Source organism: Bubalus kerabau, chromosome 6, assembly GCF_029407905.1.
Source record: "Bubalus kerabau isolate K-KA32 ecotype Philippines breed swamp buffalo chromosome 6, PCC_UOA_SB_1v2, whole genome shotgun sequence".
NCBI lineage: Eukaryota > Metazoa > Chordata > Mammalia > Artiodactyla > Bovidae > Bubalus > Bubalus kerabau.
Window position 1 is genome coordinate 22622252 of NC_073629.1, and position 24858 is coordinate 22647109.

Sequence of the window (24858 nt, forward strand, 5' to 3'; positions counted from 1 at the left end):
CTCCAGTACTTTGGCCACCTCATGTGAAGAGTTGACTCATTGGAAAAGACTCTGATGCTGGGAGGGATTGAGGGCAGAGGAGAAGGGGACGACAGAGGATGAGATGGCTGGATGGCATCACTGACTCGATGGACATGAGTTTGGGTGAACTCCGGGAGTTGGTGATGGACAGGGAGGCCTGGCATGCTGCAATTCATGGGGTTGCATAGAGTCGGACATGACTGAGTGACTGAATTGAACTCCCAACCTCTTAATTTATCCTTCCCCCCTTTCCCTTTTGGTAACTATAAGTTTGTTTTCTATGTCTGTTGGTCTGTTTCTGTTTTTTAAATAATTTCATCTGCATCATTTTTTTTTTTTAGATTTCATACACAAGTCATATATGATATTTGTCTTTGTCTGACTTACTTCACTTAGTATGATAATCTCTAGGTCCATCCTTGTTGCTGCACATGGCATTATTTCATTTTTACTTTATGACTGAGTAATATTCTATTGGATATATGGACTACATCTTTATCCATTCATCTTTTGATGGATATTTAGGTTTCTTTCATGTCTTGGCTATTTTAAGTATTGCTACTGTGAATACGGGGTATATGTATCTTTGGGGGGGAAGAGGTGTATGTATATTTTTTAATTAGGGTTTTTTGTCTTTTCTGGGGAGAAGGCAATGGCACTCCACTCCAGTGCTTTTGCCTGGAAGATCCCACAGATGGAGGAGCCTGGTGGGCTGCAGTCCATGGGGTCGCAAAGAGTCAGGCACGACTGAGCAACTTCACTTTCACTTTTCACTTTCATGCATTGGAGGAGGAAATGGCAACCCACTCCAGTGTTCTTGCCTGGAGAATCCCAGGGACGGGGGAGCCTGGTGGGCTGCCGTCTATGGGGTCGCACAGAGTTGGACACGGCTGAAGCGACTTAGCAGCAGCAGCAGTCTTTTCTGGAGTCAGTGCCCAAGAGTGGGATTGCTGGATCATATGATAACTATATTTTCCGTTTCTTTCTGACAGCACTGAGTCCTTGTTGTTGCTTGTAAGTTTTCTCTAGTTGTGGCGAAAGGTAGCTACTTGTTGATTGTGGTGTGTGGGTTTCTCACTGTGGTGGCTTCTCTTGTTGCAGAGTATGGGCTTCAGTGGTTGTGGCACATGGGCTCTAGAGCATGGACTTATTTGCCCTGTGGCATGTGGAATCTTCCTGGACCAGAGATCAAACCCATGTCCCCTGCTTTGGCAGGCAGATTCCTAACCACTGGAGTACCAGGGAAGTTCTATTTTTAGTTTTTCAAGGAACCCTCATAATGTTCTCCATAGTGGCTATGCCAATTTACATTCCTCCCAACAGTGTATCAGGGTTCCCTATTCTCCACACCCTCTTCAGATTTTATCATTTGTAGGCTTTTTGATGATGGCCATTCTGATTAGTATGAGGTGAAACCTCACTGTAGTTTTGATTTGCATTTCTCTAATAATTAGTGATGTTGAGCATTTTTTCATGTGCTTTTTAGCTATCTTTATGTCTTCTTTAGAGGAATGTCTATTTAAGTCTTTTGCCCTCCCCTTTTTTTATTGAGCTAAATAAGCTGTTTGTATATTTTGAAGATTAAGCCCTTGTTGTTTGCATTCTTTGAAATTATTTTCTCCCAGCCCATAGGTTGTTTTTTTACTTTGTTTATGGTTTCCTTTGCTATGCAAAAGTTTATAAGTTTGATTAGGTCCTATTTGTTTATTTTTATTTCTTTTGCCTTGGGAGACTGACCTGAGAAAACATTGCTATGATTTATGTCCAAGAATATTTTGTCTGTGTTGTCTTCTAGGAGTTTTATGATATCTTATATTGCAGTCTTTAAGCCATTTTGAGTTTATTTTTGTGTACGGTGTGAAGAAGTACTCTAACTTCATTGATTCAGCTGCCTGGCTTTCCAAACACCACTTGCTGAACAGACTGTCTTTTCTCCTTTGTATAGTCTTGTCTCTTTTGTTAAAGACTAATTGACCATCAGTGTGTGGGTTATTTCTGGGCTCTCTAGGCTGTTCCTTTGATCCATATACCTGTTTTTGTGCCAATACCACACTGTTTTGATTATTGTGTGTTTGCAGCATTGTCTAAAGCTGACGTTTTGAGAGGCAAAGTAATGCTAAGTGATAGAATCATTTCTGGAAACATGGCAGACTAGAAAATCTGAAATCCCTTTCTCTACAAAGTTCATGGAAATACTGGGTAAAATATATATTAAAAAAAATTGTTTTCAACTAGATAGTTGAACTTGGAAAAAAGGAAAGAAATTGCTAAGGTCCAGAAGTGAATAGAAAGTGAAGTGAAAGAAAGTGAGGAGAAAGCTAAAAACCAATAACCAAGTAGACTATTTTCCCAGGGTCACTTTGGGACAGGAGTTAAGACCTAGAAACTGAGACCCTGCATGGAGCCCAGAATCTCAGAAGGCTACAACCTCAGTGAAAGGGTGGGATAAAAACCAATCCTGTTGGCAAAAGGAGATTCATTTATCCACTCACTCATTCATTTTTGGAAAGCTTGCTATAAGCTAGGCTTATATTCTAAGCCTAATATAACATAGGCTTATATTCCAAGCTAGGCTCCTGGAATACAGTGACAAAACAATTACAAATCTCTATCCCTGGGGGGATAATCTGGTGGGGAAGAGACAGAATATAATTAATAAACATTATATAAACATGATAAAAGGAGATAGGTTTATGGAAAAAACAGAACAGGGTAAAATGGATCAGGAATAAGAAGGAAACCACCTGTCTTGGCCTGGACTCTGAGAAGAAAAAGAATCTTCTCTTGCAAGTTCCTGACCATGGATCTGCTTTCAGGAGGTGCTGGTGCTGTAACTGACATTCATTTTTTGCATGATCTAGAAATGGCAACCCACTCTAGTGTTCTTGCCTGGAGAATCCCAGGGACGGGGGAGCCTGGTGGGCTGCCGTCTATGGGGGGTCGCACAGAGTCAGACATGACTGAAGCGACTTAGCAGCAGCAGCAGCAGAAGCACTACAGCAAGTAACCAACATAAATTGACCCAAGGTTTTTCGTGTCTTTCTTTACCATTCTATGTGTATGGAGAAGATCTGCTTGACAAAAACAAAACAGAAAACCCTCCACCCAAGCTGCCAGGTGTTCCATAGATAAAGCCCAGGCAAATTTAAGCTCACAATAAAAAATATAAAACTGTTAATAGCAGATTTAAAATTCAATTCAGCATCTATTTGATGCCAAATTCCATGCTCATAACTCTTGCCCCTATATACACCAGGGCAGGACTCCACTACATCCTCATGGGCAGGACTCACAGCACTTAGGTTCTCAGAATCTTAGAGTTGGAAGCAACCCAAGAAATCACCTACTCCAATCCCCTAACAATGCAGGACTTCTTTCTGTAACATGACACAGGTTATCCTCAGCCTCTTCTTGAGTACCTCTAGGGAAGGAGAGCACATTCCTTGGATAGTGGGAGGCCTTATTGTAGAGGAAAACCAATTCTACCTAAGGAGACAGACAGGCTCTGTAAGCCTTCTGAGCCAGGAGATCTGATAGGATAATTAACCAGATGGATTTAAAGGCTTCTTATCTGTAAAATAAGATAAGGGGCTTATCCTGGGGCATCGCTGGTAGCTCAGACCTAAAGCATCTGCCTGTGATACAAGAGACCTGGGTTCGATCCCTGGGTCAGGAAGATCCCCTGGAGAAGGAAATAGCAACCCACTCCAGTATTCTTGCCTGGAGAATTCCATGGACAGAGGACCCTGGTAGGCTACAGTCCACGGGATCGCAAAGAGTTGGACACAACTAAGCGACTTCACTTCACTTATCTGTAAAATGGGGATATTGTCTCATAAGATCATGCTGAGGGTTAACAGAATAATGGATATAAAGGCTTACCAGGCACACACAATAGACAATGTTATTTTCCCTTATCTTTAATGTCTAGCTCTAAGTAACTGATTTAAATAATCAGCAAAAAGACCTACTCTGCTTTGCATTAACCAGATCACAGCCACTTATTGCCATGAGATTTTTTAAAATCCAAATTTTAGTGAGGGCAAATCTCATTCAGTTCCATGTAACAGTGGGGAGGAGTTTTGTCATTAAAACAAACAACTGCTCATTTCTGTTTAACTTTGAACCAATAGTGTCTCTGTATATCAAGCCCTCTTCTATTTCCAGTTTCCAGGCTATTGTTATCTATCCCATCTGGCCTGGGGTGAAGAGTAAGTCTGAGAAATCTCTGAATACAGACGGAGGGTAAACTGCACTGTGAAGCTGCCTTTTCTTTTAATCATCCAATTTTTTTTTTTATTTTAGAAATTTCAAGAATAATTCTGCTGACTTTGGCTACTTTAAAAATTAAAGAATTATTTCAATGCAACACAATTCATCCACTTGTAGGTGTATAGTTTGGTTGGTCAGTGTAGACAAAACCCACACTTGAGATAAAGAACTAATTCCCTCACCTCCAACTTTCCCCTTTAGGCCTTTGATTTTAAGAGGGATGCTGACAGGCTGGGATCCAGGGCAAGAAGTATTGAAGTCATGGCAAAGGCAGACCACCTGAAGGAATGAAGAGATCCACTGACTCCCAGAGGAATGAAGGCTTATGGGGGATACAGCTTCCCTGGTGGCTCAGTGGTAAAGACTCTGCCTGCAATTCAGGAGACCGGGGTTCGATCCCTAGGTTAGGAAGATCCCCTGGAGAAAGAAATGGCAACCCACTCCAGTGTTCTTGCCTGGAGAATTCCATGGACAGAGGGCCTGGTGGACTATATTCCATGGGGTCACAAAGAGTTGGACAGGACTGAGAGACTAACACACATGGGGAATACATCAGCCTTCAAATATTTGAAGAGCTGCTATGCTGAGTAGAGTACACTTAGTGTGTAGCTCAGAGGGAGCCGTGAGGACTCAGGGGCAGAAGTGAGAGATGTTTTGATTCAATATAAAAAAACTTCTAAAAACAATGTTATAACAACCATTTACCTGATGAAAGTAAGTGAGACTCAGAGTTAAAAATGAATTCCTCAAGGCTTCTTGGTGGTCCAGTGGTGAAGAATCCACCTGCTAATGCAGGGGACATGGGTTCAATCCCTAGTCCAGGAAGATCCCACATGCTGCAGGGCAACTAAGCCTGTGTTCCACAACTACTGAAGTCCACACACCCTAGAGCCTGAATTCCATAACAAGAGAAGAGAAGCCACCTCAATGAGAAGCCCACATATCGCAGCTAGAGAGTAGCCCCTTGATCACTGCAACTAGAGAAAGTCTGACTGCAGCAACGAAGACCCAGGGCAGTCAAAATAAATAAATTCCTCTAGATCAAACATGCAGTAAGTGATGGAGTCAGAATTTGAATCCAGGTGTTCTGATCTTACATCCAGATCTTTCCCCTTCTACTGTCCACTTTGGAAGACATGTAGGAGGCCCAGGTAGATGTGAAGGTGGAGATGACCTGATATGAACTAGCTACTCAGATGTTTGTCATTGTTGGCCATTTACCCTCTGGCTCCTGCCACGCCTTCACCCGAGAGCAGCCAAGGCCCAGCAAAGACAAGAGGCGCTTTTGGAACGTAGGTGGAGGAGGGTGAGGCCACCCTGTCCTCAGCCTGTGGTTCTCTTTGCTTCACTGCTCGGAGCAATCTCTTGCCCTGATTTCCAGTGTGGGCTGAGGATCCAGGTCAGTGAGAAGCCCAGCACTGGGTCTGCCTGTGTGGGTGCTGCTGATAGGGATCAGGTGCTCGGGGCTGGGGGCTGAGCTCAGGACGCCACTGTGCTTCCCAGGCGCTGGCCCAGGAGCTTGTGGAAGTGCCTCCACCTGCCCAGCAGGGCTTGCCTGAGAGGTTCTGAGCGTGGACGGGGAAACCAGTTGTCGGAGAAGAGAAACAGAGCACCCTCAGGTGAGACAGAAAAAGGAAAAAGAGAGAGAGGAGAGAGTGTATGAGGAGAGCAAGGGAGTTGGGAAATAAGAGCAGGGGCTTTACTGGCTCAGCTTCTAGGGAGCCTGCAAAGTAAGAACGCCAGGTGGAGAGGAGGCAGGATGGGCATACACGGAGCTTTGCTCCTTTTACTGGGACTTCTTGGCCTGTGGCCTCCCAAGGGTGAGGTGGCACAGGCACTGCTCCCCAGGAAGACCTCAGGGTGCTCAGGTGCTGGCGATCAGCACTGCCCTTGGCCTGGGGGACAGTGGTGCTCTGAGGCTTGGGTATTGCTTGGGTGTGACTGAGGCATCTGCCGAGCGGAAGGCCCCTCCCTCCTGGCTGGCCTCGCCTCCCGCTCTGCGCCCCTCTCTAAGCAGATGGGCCTGAGCCTTGGGTTTGCTGAGGGTTTTCCAGGTTTGCCCAGCTCAGAGCCCAGCCAGCTGACAGCAAGCTGGACAGAGGTCATTTGAACTCAGACCACACATCCCTGTTAAATATATCAGCTTTTAAATCAACCTTTGTTCAAAGTCCAATGAGTTCCAACTAGAGCTCACCAGCAGAGAGAGAACCGCCTGGTGAGGCCAGTGGCTCTTCTTCCTCCAGGACCTAGGTAAGAATTGACTCGGGGTCCCCGTGACTGAGGGCCCTGACCACCTAGGCCCAGACCCCCTTCTTTCTTTTTCTTTTTCCATTTCTATGTAGTAGCTGGCTGTCCAGGGCAGAAGAGAGCCTGGTGGGAAAGAAGCCAGGCAGGCCCCTTTGGTGATGGTGGGATTTGGGGGTGAGGGATTCTCCACACTCTGAGGTTCTCTGTGCATGAGACACCCAGACCCTCACAGTCTGGGGTCTGCTTCACAAGAGAATAGGTGATCTGACCCTCAGAGCAAGGTTTCCCACGGTTGCACGGGCGTTTGGTGTGTAGCCAGAGGGAGGGAGACAACAAACTTCACAGATTTCCAGGGGAATTCTTTCTCTCACAGGACCTTCCCACTGTTCAAGGGCTTTGGGTAGTAGAGATTTTCTTTTGGAAGCAGCTGTTAAAAGATACAACCTAACAACTTTCTCACTGGAAAATAAAAAGGCTTTTTATCATGTTATAGCCCTGAGAAATAAGAAAAGTCAGTGGATTTTTAGGCTGACCGAATTTTAAAACAGATCCCCAGACTTTACCCTCTGGAGTGTCTAGTTCTTTGGATCTTGTGAGGCCATGAAAAATCTTTTTTTTTTCCTTCTGCAACATCCCTTCAGATGATTCTTGTGGGAAGGGATGTCTGGGAGCCACTACTTAGTAACTTATTTCCTAAGCGGAAGTGGTCAAGGGACTTAAGTGTGACTGTCGTCTCGGGGCTCCCCAGCAGAGGAGATTCCTGGTCTGGGCTGGCTCTGCAGGAACATACACCTCCTCAGTTACAGTTCCTGCAACGTTGCACCCATGAATGAACTCTCAGTCCCATTTCCAAAAGGCACAGGGGCTCTTTGTCTCAGGCCATGGTTGTCTAGTCACCTGGAGTCACATGTTCTTCCCTGCAGCAAATAACTCAGGGACTTTGAGTCTCTGTGTTATGACAAAGCAAATTGTTCTTATCTTTGATTCTTTTGTTTGTTCTTTGCACCATAAACTATGAAGTTGCTAGTAATGATGTCTTACGTTCATAGACCACTGGTTAGACAACTCTTTCTCATCCCAGGGAAGGAACATGGGACTGGAATACAAATAACTTGGGCTTTGATTCAGTTGTTAGTGACAGGCCATTAGACAAGTCCCTTTGCCAACTGGAGCCTAAAGTTTATTGCCTATTAAAGGCTCTCATCTTTCCCCCAAGGCTGTATTGAAAATAAAATTAGAAATATGTGTTCAAGCATAACCACAAATGTGCTTACATTTCAAATATGTGTCTCCAAAGGCCCTGTGGAGCAGTGGGGCAGCCTTGCTGTCAGCTGGGAGATCTTGTGTTTTAATCTGGTTGAAAGTGTTAGTCACTCAGTGTTCTGACTCTTTGCGACCCCATGAACTGTAGCCCACCAGGCTCCTCTGTCCATGGGATTTTCCAGGCAAGAATACTGGAAAGGGTTTCCATTTCCTTCTCCAGGGGATCTTCCCAACCAGGGATCAAACCCGGGTGTCATGCATTGCAGGCAGACTCTTTATCGTCTGAGCCAACAGGGAAGTCCTTAAAAATGTGGAACGAATTTGCATATCATTTCATTGAGTCTCTGTTTACTGATCTATCAGTAAGGGGCTGAGACTAGATGATTGCTGGTGTGCTTTTCAGCCCCCCAAGTATGATAGATACTGGAGCTTTGAAGGCCGGTTCCTGCTTGTCATTTGGGTATGAATGGAAATGTTACCTTCCCAGGAATGGCTTTTAAATTCAGCTTCCTCCTTCCACCTCACCACCAGATCTCATCATTTGTAGCCTTTATCATCAGAAATCATCTTGTCTACTTTTTGTCACCTTTGGCAGATGTTAAGCTCTAGAAAGCAGGGGTCCTGACTTTTGTGTTACCTGGTCTTAGAACGATACCTGCCATAGAGTAGATGCTTAGCTTCACTGATAAACGGAAGTTAGTGTGGCAGGGAGAGAGCTGCAAGAATAGAGTCAGTATGTTTGGATAATGCTTTTATCAAGGAGGAGGCTGAAGAACTCTGATACTCTCTCAGGCACTTAAGGTCCTTGCCCGCATGTGAGCTAAGTCACTTTAGTCGTATCCAATTCTGTGTGACCCATGGACCGTAGCCCGCCAGGCTCCTCTGCCCATGGGATTCTCCAGGCAAGAATACTGGTTTGAGTTGCCATGTCCTCCTCCAGAGGATCTTCCTGGCCTAGGGATTGAACCTGTGACTCCTGTGGCTCTTGAATTGGCAGGCGGGTTCTTTACCACCAGTGCCACCTGGGAGGCCCTGAAGGCCCTAAGTCTGATAGAATGGGAATGGACGTCTCTGGACATCTTGGTCAAATGATTTTCACATTTGTTGCACAGGAATTTGATGACAGTGACAAGGCAGGGCTAGAACTAGACATATTTTCCTAAAGAGTTCAGCATCTCCTTTCCTTGGCCCTTCATGATGATCTCTTTGCCTGGTGAGCATCATCGCTAAATGATTAAGTATTAGAAACCTGAATTGCAGAACAGATGTGTTCTTACTCTCATGAGGAAATCACCTATTTCCTCATCTGTCAAATGGGTGTAATAGAACCTAGTTCCTAACGTTATGAGAATGAGACTGGAGAAGCACATAGTGCCTCTCGCACCTTAAGTGCTACTATTCTGATGATCATCAGACAGTTTTATGATGGGCATGACCCCAAGGAAGGAAGGAACCCAGGCAGTGGAGAGGAGTTTTGATAAATATGAAAGATAGCTCCTCCTCAGCTCCATGGCAGCTGTGGTCCGAGATTCACCACTCGTGAACATGTGTGCTTGCTTAGTCACTACATCATGTCCAACTCTTTTTGCTACCCTATGGACTGTAGCCCTCGAGGCTCCTCTGTCCATAGGATTTCCTAGGCAAGAATACTGGAGTGGGTTGCCTGTTCCTCCTCCAGGGGATCTTCACTGCCCGGGGATCGAACTCGCATCTCCTGCATTGGCAGGCAGACTCTTTACTGCTGAGCTACCAAAGAAGCACCCCTGCCTCCACCCCTCTGATTCGTGAACATGCCTCTGCTATTCCTTTTGCCTGGAATGCCTTCCTCCTCCCAGTCTAACTACTTGGGTTCCTTAACACAGCCCTCATGGTTGGGAGGCTGGGCAGATGGTGGGAGGAACCCAGATTCAACTGAGTTTAAATCCAGATTCTGCTGCTTATCCAAATAGCCATGGAAAACCAGCTTACATTTTCAGGGACTTTTCTCTTGTGAAGCGGACCATTAGGATTAAGTGAGAACTCATAAAATGTAACCTAGGCTGGTGCTTGGAGCCTAGTAGGAGCTCAATAAATGTGTATAAAAATAACAAACATTTTCTTTTCTTGTTGAAATTTAGAGGCTGGAGTGATTCCTTCGGACTGTAGTGGTCAGGCAAGGATTTGTATATGACCTATAATTTGAGCTTCCCTGGTGGCTCAGATGGTAAAGTGTCTGCCTGCAATGCGGGAGACCGGGGTTCAATCCCTGGGTTGGGAAGATCTCCTGGAGAAGGAAATGGCAACCCACTCCAGTATTCTTGCCTGGAGAATTCGACGGACGGAGGAGCATGATAGGCTACAGTCCATGGGATTGCAAAGAGTCGGACACGACTGAGCGACTTCACTTTCACTTTTAAAATTGGGGAACACATGTATACCTGTGGCGGATTCATTTTGATATTTGGCAAAACTAATACAATTATGTAAAGTTTAAAAAATAAAATAAAATTAAAAAAAAATTAACTATAGGGATAGTTAGGGAGTTTGGGATGGACATGTACACACTGCTGTATTCAAAATGAATCAACAAGGGCCTACTGTATAGCCCGTGGAACTCTGCTCAGTGTTATGTGCCAGCCTGGATGGGAGGGGAGTTTGGGGCAGAATGGATTCATGTATATGTATGGCTGTGTCCCTTCCCTGGTCTCCTAAAACTATCACAACGTTGTTAATCAGCTGTACCCCAACAGAAAATAAAAGGTTTAAAAAATAATTAGCACTAAAAAAAAAAAATAAAAAATAAAATAAAATAAAATTTGAACGGAGCCTTGAATATGGTTAGGTCTTTAATTCATCCACTTGGAAAAAAATGTGACCTACTATAAATAAATAATTGGGGGTGGGGGCTGGAGGTGTTTCAGGCAGAGCATGTGGGGTGAGCAAAGGGCGGGCTGGGTGTGGGTGACTACATGCGTGCTGAAAGGTGACACTGAGGAGCAGAGGGGGATAAAGTTGGGCTTGATTATGTTGTGCCTCAAAGCCTGCCTGATCAAGGAGTTTGGAATTTTAGGTTCTTTTTTTCTTTTTTTAAAGTTTTTATTTTGTATTGGAGTATAACCAATTAACAATGTTGTGATATTTTCAGGTGAACAGCGAAGGGATTCAGCCATATATATACATGTTTCCATTCTCCCCTAAACCCTCCTCCCATCCAGACTGCCACTTAAAATTGAGCAGAGTTCCATGTGCTATACAGTACGTCCTTTTTGATTATCCATTTTAAATATATCAGTGTGTGTACGACCTTCCCAAACTCCCTAACTATCCCTTCCCCCCATCCTTCCCCACTTCCTTGCAACTAAAAATTTGTTCTCTGTTTTGTAAGTAAGTTCGTTTGTATCATTTCTTTTTGAATTCCACATATAAGGGATGTCAAATGCTATTTCTCCTTCTCTGTCTGACTTCTCTCAGTATGACAATCTGTAGTGGATTTTAGGTTCTTAAGTGTTGTTTTTAGAGACTAACATGGTGAAAGAAAGACCAGGCAATTTGTCTTGAGGCAGTGACTGGGAGAGGCCAGAGGACTTTAAGTTATAGGGAAAAAAGCCAGGGGGCAGAAATGCAGATTCAAAAGGTATTGAAAAGCAAGATACCTACTTTGGGAGACACTCTCATCTGGCCAATCCTCAGGATAGTTTGGCTATTTTCAGGCACCAGTTTTGTCAGCAGCACAAAGTATCCTTTCTCCAAGGGTGACTCTTGTTTCCACATGATATTGACTTCGTCTCTCTCCCAACTTGCAGAACTCTTAGATCAGCAGGTAGAGTGAGGAAGGCCTTGAACTCCAACAAGGAGTCCTGTCTTCTAGGACAAAGTATCCTTCATGATGGGTGGGTGGGGGGAGGGGCATTCAGTGCCAGCAGGCCAAATGAATTTCCAGATAAGCAGATTCCATTCCTTATCATAAGAGAGAAACAAGAATCATTCACAGCCTCTGAGCACTCTTCTCTACCGGAACACATTTCATTAATTTCCCATACTGGAAATTTATGGCTGCCTAAGTCCAAAATCACTGTAGATGGTGATTGCAGCCATGAAATTAAAAGATGCTTACTCCTTGGAAAGAAAGTTATGACCAACCTAGATAGCATATTAAAAAGCAGAGATATTACTTTGCCAACAAAGGTCCATCTAGTCAAGGCTATGGTTTTTCCAGTGGTCATGTATGGATGTGAGAGTTGGACTGTGAAGAAAGCTGAGTGCCGAAGAATTGATGCTTTTGAACTGTGGTCGTGGTGAAGACTCTTGAGAGTCCCTTGGACTGCACGGAGATCCAACCAGTCCATACTAAAGGAGACCAGTCGTGGGTATTCATTGGAAGGACTGATGCTGAGGCTGAAACTCCAATACTTTGGCCACCTCATGCGAAGAGTTGACTCATTGAAAAAGACCCTGATGCTGGGAGGGATTGGGGGCAGGAGGAGAAGGGGATGATGACAGAGGATGAGATGGCTGGATGGTATCACCGACTCGATGCACGTGAGTTTGGGTGAACTCTGGGAGTTGGTGATGGACAGGGAGGCCTGGTGTGCTGCTATTCATGGGGTTGCAAAGAGTTGGACACAACTGAGCGACTGAACTGAACTGAAGACCAAACAGTAATCTTTACAGTGGGAAGGTACAGTTAGCAAAAACTTATCTTGGAGCCCTACTTATTTTTCTATTTTTGATACTAATTTAAAACTAATACACTGGAGTGTTTTGAATTTCCACACCTCTTGCTTTTTAAAGGAGGAATCCAGCTGGCTTAATCTGCAGCAAAGATATTGAATCTGCTCTAGGTAAAATATTTTTGAAGAAGGATGAAATTGAATTTCATTTATCTCTTCCTTGCTTGAGACATCTGTCAATACCAACTGAGATACAATAGGATTTCTTCTATGTTGTTGGAAGAAACAGTGTCTCCCAAGGCTCTTAGGCAGGCTGTGAAAGAAGACACACCTGGCCCAGCACAGAAGCCCGTGATCAGGGCTGTCAGGTATAGAGGATTCTCTGATGGTCTATAGGTGCTGACATAACATCACCAGTCTCTACCAGTCGTAGTTTTCCAACAAAAGTCTGTGTTAGTCACTTAGTTGTGTCTGACTCTGTGACCCCGTGGACTTGCCTGTCAGGCTCCTCTGAGCATGGAAGTCTCCAGGCAAGAAATCTGGAATGAGTTGCCATTTTCTTCTCCAGGGCATCTTCCCAACCCAGGGATTGAACCCAGGTCTCCTAGCATTGCAGACAGATTCTTTACCAACCAAGCCACCAGGGAAGCCCAACAAAAGTCTAGTGATTTCTTTGTCTAACTCATTACACAGAAATGCTGAAGAGGCAGCATTTCTCACAAGGGCATGATGTGTGGATATGCCTGGTTGAGCTTCCTGGGAAGGTTGCTTTCTCCTTGCTGAAGTTCAAAGTGTTTTGCAGACCAGCATGGAGTTTTAGGGTAAAGTGAGGAACATTCAGTTTGAATGTTAGCCGAGAGTTCCTGCCCTCTCTTCCCCTCATGCCTCAATGAAACGGAAATCATTTACTCTCTGGTTACATCCTAGGTTATACAAACATCCTCCTACAGTTGCAGCAACTAGGATTAAACATTATTCCCCACTATCTTGCTCAGTTTTTTTTCTTTGAGTTTTTCACGCCTTGGGTGTTGGTTACCTAAGTGCCTTGTACGGAGAGGTTGTGTTTTCTTTGCAGTCTGACACTGTCTGCACCATTGATTCCTAACTATTTTCCTCTTATCTAAAATAGATGGAGTATCTGTTTTATTCCATCTTATCTAGATAAGATGGTGGTTGGTCCAAAGCACTCATGACTGATGGCAGTAGATTACTGTATTGATAGAATGATCCACTGAATCCTAGATTTGAGGAGAAAGACAAAGAAGACAGCACTGGGTATTTTCTTTCCTGACAGTAGTCATTGCACCTGGCTGTCACTGCCCACAGCCCCTTTCTGATTTCCCCCTCCAAGCAGAATGCTGTTCATCCCACATCCGTTCTCTAATCTTTTGGAAATCCAGTGATGTTGGTCCGGTGAGTGAAACTGTTCCCTAGTCACTCCCTGGTGACCACAATCACCCGCACCTCGGTATGTCAGGTGATACTCCCTCACTCCATCTTCTCCACCCTTGTATGTGGGTCCCTTGGCTGCTCTATCTTGTACTCACATCTGTTAGAACTCATTTTCTCCAGATGTTTGGACTCTCTGGCCAGCTTAGTTCTGTAAAAACTCCCCAGAATCTTTTACCTCCTTAACACATGGCATTTCGTTCCATTTTGCTAATTCCCTAGCTTTCAGTCTTACATGACAGTTCTTAGGGAAATCTGAGTTCATTATTTGAGCTTGATTTCATGGGGGAACAAAATCTTCAGCCGACTTTTCAGCAGCTTAAACTAACTTTGCAGAGATGGTCCAGAGTGAGGAGACAGAGAATCTCTGACCTGACAATCAGGAGGCCTGCTCATCCCTAGTCCATCACTCAATCTCTTGTCTGCTTCACAAGGAAAATCAGAAACACTGCTCAAATGTCATCACAGGGAACAGGATTCCCACGAACTCAGGACTTCCACCAGAGAGCAGGGAATATGGTTCACCTGCAGTGGGCTTCTCCGCCCCAGACACTGAGCTTAGATCACTCTAGACCATCCATCTTCAGTGATCTTGGCCCGGTGCACTGATCCATGTGCATTTCCTATTTCTGGTGTATTTCTATCTCCAGGTCAAAACTAAGGAAGCCACACATGTTCTCATAGCTAGCAAGTGGTGACAATGAAATTAAAAAGTGGGTTTGGCTTTAAAACTCTGGTTCTTTCTAATGTACTTTATCCAGACTAGAATGCTCAGGGAAGATACAAATAAAAACAAACTCCCTTCACATCAGCCACATACCTATGTTTAGACTTTTTGTTACTGGAAACTACTCTGTCCTAAACATTGTTTAAGATGACTTTTCCTATGTCAGCCACTTAATTTTCAAAACTGTTCCTCAGTCCCCTCCTCCTCCCTCTCCCCATTCATCCTGCCCAGCCAGAACACTAGAATAGAAGCTAGAACTAGAACAGAAGCTAGAACACTTCATCTTTTCCATCACTCCATCTTGGTAGCTCAGTGCTGCATGCATGCTCAGTTGTGTCCGACTCTTTGTGGCTCCATGGACTGCAGCCCAACAGGCTGCTCTGTCCACGGAATTTTCCAGGTAAGAAAACTGGAGTGGGTCGCCATCCATCAGATCTTTCTGACCCAGGGATCAAACCTGAGTCTCTTGTGTCTCCTGCATTGGCGGGTGGATTCTTGACCACTAGCGCCACCTGGGAAGCCCTCATGCAGTTTCTCTTCCTCACAATTCACACCAGCCTCACAGTCTCACGTTTTAATAAACGCTGGGCTCGTTGTACGGAGAAGGCAACGGCACCCCACTCCAGTACTCTTGCCTGGAAAATCCCATGGGCGGAGGAGCCTGGTGGGCTGCAGTCCATGGGGTCGCTAAGAGTCGGACATGACTGAGCGACTTCCCTTTCATTTTTCACTTTCATGCATTGGAGCAGGAAATGGCAACCCACTCCAGTGTTCTTGCCTGGAGAATCCCAGGGATGGAGGAGCCTGGTGGGCTGCCGTCTATGGGGTCGCACAGAGATAGCAGCAGCAGCAGCAGGGCTCATTGTACACATAGAAACCCTCACCTCCTAGCCATCTGTTTTAAAACATGTCATGCTCCAACCTGGGGTAAAAGTGACCACTTTCTTCTTCTATTCTTGATGTCTTGGGTAGGCCAAAAAGTTTGTTTGAGTTTTCCCACAGGCTCTTATGGAAAATCCTGAACGAACTTTTTGATAAACCCAATACATAGTGAGAAAAAGCCATGAGAAATCATGCTGATTGGTCTTGTATAAATTCATGAGATCTATATTTATCTGTCTAATGAAAAAAATATATTTTGGCCTAAGTTGTTACTTAGAAATTTTTATTCAACTTGTTGTCTGTTTATAGTGAAACAATGCTGAGGCTTTGGATAGCCTTTTTGCCAAGATTATAAACTGCCAGCCCAGGGGTCCAATTCTGTTTACTTTACATGAAGCCTTTCTAAAAACTTTGAAATAGCTGCCTGTTTTTAAATATGGGGACATTTCACATAAATCTGGACTTTTAAGTTCTCTTGAGAGATTGGAAGATTCAGCACGCTGGGCTCTTATTTCCTCATCAGCTCAGCTCAGTTCAGTTGCTCAGTCGTGTCCGACTCTTTGCGACCCCATGATTTGCAGCATGTCAGGCCTCCCTGTCTTTCACCAACTTCCGGAGTTTACCCAAACTCACGTCCATCGAGTCGGTGATGCCATCCAGCCATCTCATCCTCTGTCATCCCCTTCTCCTCCTGCCCCCAATCCCTCCCAGCATCAGGGTCTTTTCCAATGAGTCAACTCTTCGCATGAGGTGGCCAAAGTACTGGAGTTTCAGCTTTAGCATCATTCCTTCCAATGAACACCCGGGACTGGTCTCCTTTAGGATAGACTGGTGCAGTGGCTTTTGGAGGTAAATACTGCTAATCCACACTCCTCTCCTAGCCACCTTCACCAATTTATCAGTCTGGGGCCCAGTGGAGAATGTGGGGAATGTGGAATGGTCCACATTCTCAAAGTTCCTCATTTGTCTCATTAAGTTGACCTTATCTTCCTCTTTGTCTCATTTTCCCCACTCTTCTTCTGCCTCAGTAGAAGTATTCTATCTCATCAAGGCCAAACCCATTTTCTATGCTGTCTGTATCATCCCTTGATATACAAACATTAAAAATAAACCCATCCACTAACCCTACTTCCCCCTCAAACTGCTATCCCAATCCTCTCATGTATCTGTTTCAGGATGTATCTGTATTCCTTGCCTCTGTTATTTACTAGGGTTCACTTGCTTCTTAGTCCCTTATCTGCCCTGAACTTCCATTTTCTAAACTTAGTGGCATTTTCTGTTTTTATTCTCTTTACCTCCTAGCAGGGTTTTGCATTGTTAACTATGTTGTCTTGAAATTCCTCTTTTAGATTGGACTGTAAAATCTTGGCCATCTGATTATTCCTTCTCAGCTTCCTTCTTGTCACCTAGATATCAGTATTACCCAAGGCTTTATCCTTGGCTCCCCTCCTTTCGTGTTGATACCCCTGGGCATCACATAAGCATTGCTGTGAGGATTCTAGGCCACCGTTGCCCGAGCTCCAGGTCCATACTTCTGTGTACCTGCAGGATGTTCTGCCAAGTCCTCTGATTTTTAAAAATTTTTACCTTTTGAAGATTTATCCCCATATTTTCTTCTAAGAGTTTAGAAGAAACAGTTCTAGCTCTTAATTTTTTCTTTGATTTTGAATTAATTTTTGTGTGTAAAGTGAAGTAGATATTCAGTTCCCCCCTTTTTTTTTTCAGTCTTCTGATTTAAAACCATCTCAAACTGACTTTGCCATATCATTCTTCATGACTATACCATCTTTTAATGGTACAACTTGTCTGTCAGTCACCAAGGCATGAACTTGTGGGTCTTTTTCTTTCTTTTTTTGACTTCTTCCTTTCTAACACTCAGCCCAAGTAGGCAGTGTTACTTGGAAGGTGCATTAGTCTCCTAGCTGTCATAACAGAATACCACATAACAGAATCCCTTGTTGCTTAAACAAAAATTTCTTTCTTCACAGTTCTGGAGGCTAGATGTCCAAAGTCAAGGTGCCAGCAGGGCTGCTTTGTCCTGAGGCCTCTGTTGTTGGTTTGCAGATAGCAGCCTTCTTGCTGTTTCTTCACGTCGCCCTTTCTCTGCATATGTACTTTACTGTGTCTACTTATAAAGATGCCAGACCCACATTTTTGGACCTCTTTTAACCTTAATTATCTCTTTACAAGGCTCTATCTCCAAATAGTCATAAGGCTTCAACATATGAATTTTGGGAGTGAAACAATTGAGTCCATAACAGACGGGGAGTCTAAAGCTTGAAGTAGAAAAAGTATCAAGGGTGAAGTGTTAGTCGCTCAGTTGTGCCCAACTCTGGGACCCCACAGACTTCAGCCCAGCAGGCTCCTCTGTCCATGGGATTTTCCAGGCAAGGATACTGGAGTGGGGTGCCATTTCCTTCTGCAGGGGATCTTCCCGACCCAGGGATCGAAGCCAGGTCTCTTGCACTGCAGGCAGATGCTTTATTGACTGAGCTACAAGGGAAGCCCAGGAGAAAATCGGGCAAGGGTGATAAGTCCAGGGAAAGCATACTACTTGTGGGGAAGCAGACAGAATGAGAAAATGACCACAGAATTAGGGTGTTCTGGCAACTCAGAGCTGAGAGGAGTCAGAAGCACAGCTGTGTTCACATGGGGCAGTGACCTCAGAAGACAGAGCTGTGCATGGACCACTGTGCAACCTCTGGAGGAGAGGATTTCGATCAGGGGCCAGAGACCAGGTTTGACCACTGGAGCTTTGTGTGACACAGAATTTTATTAAAGTATGAGAGAGAGAGAGAGAAAGCTTCTGACGTAGACATCAGAAGGGAGCAGAAAGAATGCCCCCTTGCTAGTTTTTAGCAAGGTGTTTATGTCTGTTAGAAAGCTGTTAATCAGATAAGAGAGACACCTCAAGGCTGAGGGAGTTTCATCAGGCCCCTCTCCCACAATATGAGTTTTATCTCCCGGTCATAAAACAATTGATATGAATACTGGTTTGTTAAGCCATTATCAGCTCAAGGTTTGAGAAAAGAAGAAAAAAGTTAGTCTTAAGCAGAACCATTTTGAAGAAAGGCAGATTCCAAAGCAAATACATAGTTTCATTAACGTAGCTTAAGAAAAACATTTCCATAAGAAAAATGCATTGGTTAGCTCAAGGCAGAATCAGGTGTAGTCAACACAGAATTAAAAGAAGCCTCTCTTAATTTTGTGTAGAGAAGGAAAAAAACTGCCACTTGCAGTTTATCTCCTCCTGCCGCTTGGGGACCTCAGGCCTTCCTACCTCTTACCCTCTCAAATCCACAACAAAATTGTGTGTGAGTGAGGTAGGCAGTAATTAGGGAGAGTCACAAGGACCTGGTGTATCTCATGGTCAGTGTAAATAAGTGTTTTGTACACCTGTGTTGTTGTACCTGTCCTGTCTGAGGCCATCTCTGTATGGAGAAATCTGAGAGGACAGGATTGAAGACTTAGTACCACATGTGGCTTAGTCCTCCCTAGTTCCTCCAGCTCTTTCCCCTTTATTCTCACGTACAGGTGCGGGGTCAGGCTGCACGTGAGGAGGATTAGTACAACAGCCATCCCTCCTACCACCCGTGGAGCCCAACTCTGGTCCTGTCCTTCCTCTGCTTATAAGCCTTGCTTGGTCCTTGCCTGAGTGTGTGCTAAGTCGCTTCAGTTGTGTCCGACTCTTTGCGACCCTATGGACTGTGGCCCACCAGGCTCCTCTGTCCATGGGATTCTCCAGGCAAGAGTACCAGAGTGGGTTGCCATGCCCTCCTCCAGGGAATCTTTCTGACCCAGAGATTGAACCAGGCATCTCTTAAGACTCCTGCATTGGCAGGTGGATTCCTTACCAATAGCCACCATGGAAGCCCCTGCTTGGTCCCTGCTGACCACCAAACTAAGGCGAGATCCCTTGGACTGTTATAAGAGGCCTTTACAGCCTAACTTGTCACCCAAGACAAAAGGATGTGTTGGCTGTCCTCCTGTTGGCTGTTCTTCAGTCACTTTGGGTTTTAGCTCTTCTTTGACCATCCCCAAGAACTTTGCCACTTCCATGCCTGAGGTTCATACTATTCTTTGTGGCTAGAATATTCTTTTCCTACTTCTGTCCTATTGAAGTCCTACCCATCTGTTGTCAATGTCTAAATCAAATCCTATGTAAATTGCAAAGCTTTCCTTAATTTGTCTCATGTTGTAGGTCTCATAGCATTTATACTCTGCTCATAGTGGTTGCTCATTCTGTACTAAAACTTTTCTTCACCCCTATTTAACTATAAAGTCCATGAGGATAGAGGTGGTGTTTTACTTTATTCCTTCAACCACTTAACAGTGTTTTGCATATCAGTTCAGTTCAGTTCAGTCGCTCAGTCGTGTCCGACTTTTTGTGACCCCATGAACCACAACACACCAGGCCTCCCTGTCCATCACCAACTCCCGGAGTCCACCCAAACCCATGTCCATTGTGTCAGTGATGCCATTCAACCATCTCATCCTCTGTTGTCCCCTTCTCCTCCTGCCTTCAATTTTTCCCAGCATCAGGGTCTTTTCCAATGAGTCAGCTCTCCATATCAGGTAGCCAAAGTATTGGAGTTTCAGCTTCAACATCAGTCCCTCCAATGAACACCCAGGACTGATCTCCTTTAGGATGGACTGATTGGATCTCCTTGCAGACCAAGGGACTCTCAAGAGTCTTCTCCAACACCACAGTTCAAAAGCATCAATTCTTCGGTGCTCAGCTTTCTTTATAGTCCAACTCTCACATCCATACATAACTACTGGAAAAGCCATAGCCTTGACTAGATGGACCTTTGTTGGCAATTAATGTCTCTGCTTTTTAATATGCTGTCTAGGTTGGTCATAGCTTTTCTTCCAAGGAGCAAGTGTCTTTTAATTTCATGCATGCAATCACCATCCACAGTATGAGGCAAATATTTGTGGCATGGACAAATGAAATCAGATTTGGGGCAATATGTCTTCTTGATGTTCAGTAGAATTTTGAGGGATCTTTGTTCATGATCCCAAACAAGTTGCATGCACTCCAGGATGCTCTTTGGAGAACCTAGTTGTTTGGTCTCAGACAGGAATGGAACTCGGGTTTCCACTCATCAGGTGATGGAGGAAGAGAAATGGCCTCAACTCTTAAAAAAAAAAATTATTTATTTTGTCTATACTGGGTCTTTGTTGCTGCATGCGGGCTTTCTCTAGCTGAGGTGAGTGGGAGCTACTCTTCATTGTGGTGCTCGGGTTTCTCATGGTGCTATCTTCTCTTGTCACAGTGCACAGGCTCTAAGGCAGGCAGGCTTCTGCAGTTGTGGCATCACAGCACGTGGAATCTTCCTGGACCAGGGGTTGAACCCCTGTCCCTTGCATTGGCAGGCAGATTCTTAACCACTGAACCATCAGGGAAGTCCCAGCCTCAACTCTTAAGGTGGTTAGGTTTAGGGGGGCTGGAAAGAGTCCCCTCAGACTTAATTCACAGAACAAAGAGCCTGTGGGAGCTATTAAAGTTTGTTTTCATCTGCTGGATTCTGTTTGCCTGGGTCAGAACTAGAATGTGGTGGGAAGCAGAGGCACAGGCTTTAGGTTGCCACACACTCCTGTGCTGCAGGTCAGGCAGAACTGTGGGCAGAGCGGGATCCTGAGAACCTCTCCTAACCAGGCTGCCACCTTGGTTTCTCAAGTTGAGTAAAGGTGAGCTCAAGGTAGCTGTTAATAGTTCACCCAGCCTTGACATTCCTCTCTGACCCGTGAGGGTGTTATCCCAAGGCTGAGGGGGAGAGAAGGGGAGCTGGGAGCAGAAAGAGTAGTTTGGAGCATGAGCTTGTTAAACTCGCGGGGATTCTAAACATGCCCATGTTCCGGTTTCAGGCCTGGACTGAGTCAGTAGATCTGAGGTGGCGCCTAGCTGAGCATCTGTTTTTATAAGTCTCTGTTAGTGATTGAGGGCCAGCTAGGATTGAGATTAAACACGTTAAGGTGATTGTGAGGATTAAAGGAGATCATGTAGCATGCCTGAATATATGGTGAGCTTTAAAGGGTAACGTGATTTACCGTTACTGGCATCACCTGATGGTCTATAGATTTATGCTAACCACTGAGTAAATCTGTTCTGTCAGAGGAAACCAGCTGCTGCCTTTGGGCAGACAACTCCCAGGACTGAGGAGATGAATGAAGATCCTCTAATTCTTGCTGACTTCACTTTTCCAGGAGTTATCTTTTCCTTCCTTTCCTTCCTCAGAAAAATTTGCTCTTCCCTGACTTGTGTTTGATCTGATCTGTAGCAGTCTGGGGGATTCTGTTTTTTTAAACTTTTATTGGAGTATAGTTGATTTATAATGTCTTGTTTGTTTCAGGTGTATAGCAAAGTGAATCTTATATACATGTATATATAATATACATATCTGTTCTTATATATAAAGTATATAATATATCCATTCATTATTATATATATATAATATATCCATTCTTTTCCCATATAGGTTATTACGAAATATTGAGTGGAGTTCTTTGTGCTATACAGTAGGTCCTTATTAGTTATCTATTTTATATAAATGTGTATATATATATATTTATATATAGCAGTGTGTATATGTCAGTCCCAATCTCCTTATTCATCACTTTCCCTCACTTTCCTCCTTTGGTAACCAAAAGTTTGACTTCAAGATCTGTGGGTCTGTTTCTGTTTTCAGGATTCTTTCATAAAATAATACCTGGACACTAACAGGAGTTCAATAACTGCTTTAGAGCAGGAAGTAATTCGGAAAACCCTGTGTTTCCTTTTGTTTTGGGAGATGCTTTGTGTTCTTGTCAGGTTCCCACTGATCTTGAGATGCTCAAATATTTCTCAGGAGACAAGGGATTTTGATAAACTAAGTACCTTTAAAATCCCCTCACTTCTAGTCCTCCCCTGCACCGAGTGGAAGTGGGGGCTTAGGAGCATTTACACCCATGGTATTTTTAAACTGGGCCTTTCCACTTACAGCAACTATCACGGAACGGAAGGCTTTCTGAGGCGCCAGTGACAAGGCAGCGGCGCTTCACTGCTGGGGATCCCACTGACCTGGGGATCAGTTGAAATGGAATCTCACTCTTTTCACAAACTAGCCTTGTCGGGGGAAGTCTTGCAGGTTCCAGACGCAAACACACAAACTGAGGGGAAAATGAGGCTTCCTGCTAGCCTTGGCCAGCTAAGCTGAACCCTTCTGGTGGTTTGAGTCTCACTTTTGTGGTCATGATCCTCTCAGGAGCAGCTCCTGCTCAGACTTGTGGCTCCACCCGGCCCTGCCGGGAGGGTGGGTGTTCCCCTGGGACCGGGAATGGGCCCATGTTGATGGCTGCCTGGACCTGGGAGACCTTTGCCTGCCTTGGCCCTGGAAGAGTCCCCTGGGTCCTACCAGATATTTCTCTCCTGTGGAAAATCACTGGGTGGCTTCAGTTCTTTCTCTGGCCACCTTCCTAGGTCCTCCCTGCCCTCCTCTGCTGTCATCGCCTAGCCTTCCTAACTTCTAAGATGTACCTGCATTTTCTCCTTGGCCATGGACATATTATTCCCTTTCCTGGTAGCAATGATCTAATCCTTTTAGAAGGTGGGGTCTAAAGGTACAATTAATAATTAAGTTTGATTAAAAAAATATATCTTTGGCTCTTACCTGGAGTCTTTCCTACTTACCAGCTGGCACTTTGTTCTTCCCACAGACAAGCAACTTTGTTGCCAAGAATTGACTTTTCTCAGAGCTCAGAAATGGTTAGAGTTTTCTTTCATTTCCAGTGCTTTATTTTGGCTATTTAAACTGGGGAATAAAGCCGACTGAGGGTTTGATGGACTCTGGTTTCAGACGATTGCTCATATGATGTTGTAGAAATCCATGGGCCTTCACTAATTACATATCTATCTACCTTAGGACTCTGATTCCTGTATTCTCAGGAAGTGGAAGATGGGGGTGGGGGACTAAAGAAACAGGATCTTTTTTTTGTTTGTTTTTTAAAAATCATTACCTTTACTTGTTTTTAATTTTTAAAAATGGAAGTATAGTGATTTACACTATTCTGTTTCAGGTGTACAGCATCCTGATTCAAAATTTTTATAGACTATACTCCATTTAATGGAGTAGGAAATGGTAATCCACTCTAGTATTTTTTGCCTGGGGAATTCCACGGATGGAGGAGCCTGGCGGGCTACAGTCCATGGGGTCTTGAAGAGTCAGACATGACTGAGCAACTGAGCATGTACATACTCCATTTAAAGTTATTATAAAATATTGGCTATATTCCATGTGCTGCACAATATATCCTTGTAGCTAATTTATTTTATACACAGTAGTTTGTATCTCTTAATCCCTGACCCCTGTCTTGCCCCTCTCCCCTTCCCTCCCACCACTGGTAACTACTAGTTTTTTATATCTGTGAGTCTATTTTTGTTTTGTTATATTCATTTTATTTTTTAGATTCCACATATAAGTGATAATATATATTATTTGTCTTTCTCTGTCTGACTTATTCCACTAAGCATAGAACACTCCAGGTCCAGCCATGTTGTTGCAAAATTTCATTCTTTCTTGTGGCTAAGTAGTTTTCCATTGTATATATGTACCACATCTTTATCCGTTCATCTGTCCATGGACACTTGGGTTGCTTCTGTATCTTGGCTATTGTAAATAATAGTGCTATGAACATTGGGGTGTGTATCTTTTCAAATTAGTGTTCATTTTCTTTGGATATATACCCAGGAGTGGATTTGCTGGGTCATATGATAATTCTATTTTTAAGTTTTTGAGGACTCTTTGTATTGTCTTCCACGCATCCATTTACATTCCCACCAACAAGCGTATGAGGGTTTCCTTTTCTCCACATACTCATCAACACTTGTTAGTTGTGGTCTTTTTGATGACAGCCATTCTGATGAATGTGAGGGGATATCTCACTGTGGTTTTGATTTGCAAGAAAAGGAGGAAGAAACAGGAAACAGTACTTAAAAAAATTTATTTCTTAATTAGGGGATAATTGCTTTATACTGTTGTGTTGGTTTCTGCCATACATCAATGTGAATCAACCATAGGTATACATATATCCTGGAGAAGGCAATGGCAACCCACTCCAGTACTCTTGCCTGGAAAATCCCATGGACAGAGGAGCCTGCTGGGCTGTAGTCCTTGGGGTTGCTAAGGGTCGGACATCACTGAGTGACTTCACTTTCACTTTTCACTTTCATGCATTGGAGAAGGAAATGGCAACCCACTCCAGTGTACTTGCCTGGAGGATCCCAGGGACGGGGGAGCCTGGTTGGCTGCCGTCTATGGGGTCGCACAGAGTCAGACACGACTGAAGCGACTTAGCAGCAGCAGCAGC

The 24858-nt window shown here is 44.3% G+C and overlaps 1 protein-coding gene across 3 annotated transcripts in view; it reads left to right on the top strand.

Moving 5' to 3' along the window:
• Positions 1-24858, top strand: part of PDZK1 (PDZ domain containing 1) — a 55589-nt gene that overhangs the window by 10750 nt on the left and 19981 nt on the right. Inside the window, exon 1 of one of the 3 annotated variants that reach the window (XM_055584536.1) lies at positions 5784-5912. The exons of 1 other annotated variant lie outside the window; for it this stretch is intronic. The gene's annotated coding sequence lies outside the window, so the exon portion shown is untranslated. Of the gene's footprint in view, positions 1-5783; positions 5913-6262; positions 6544-24858 lie in introns of those variants that run through there. One more of the 3 variants, XM_055584535.1, reaches the window with a different exon arrangement.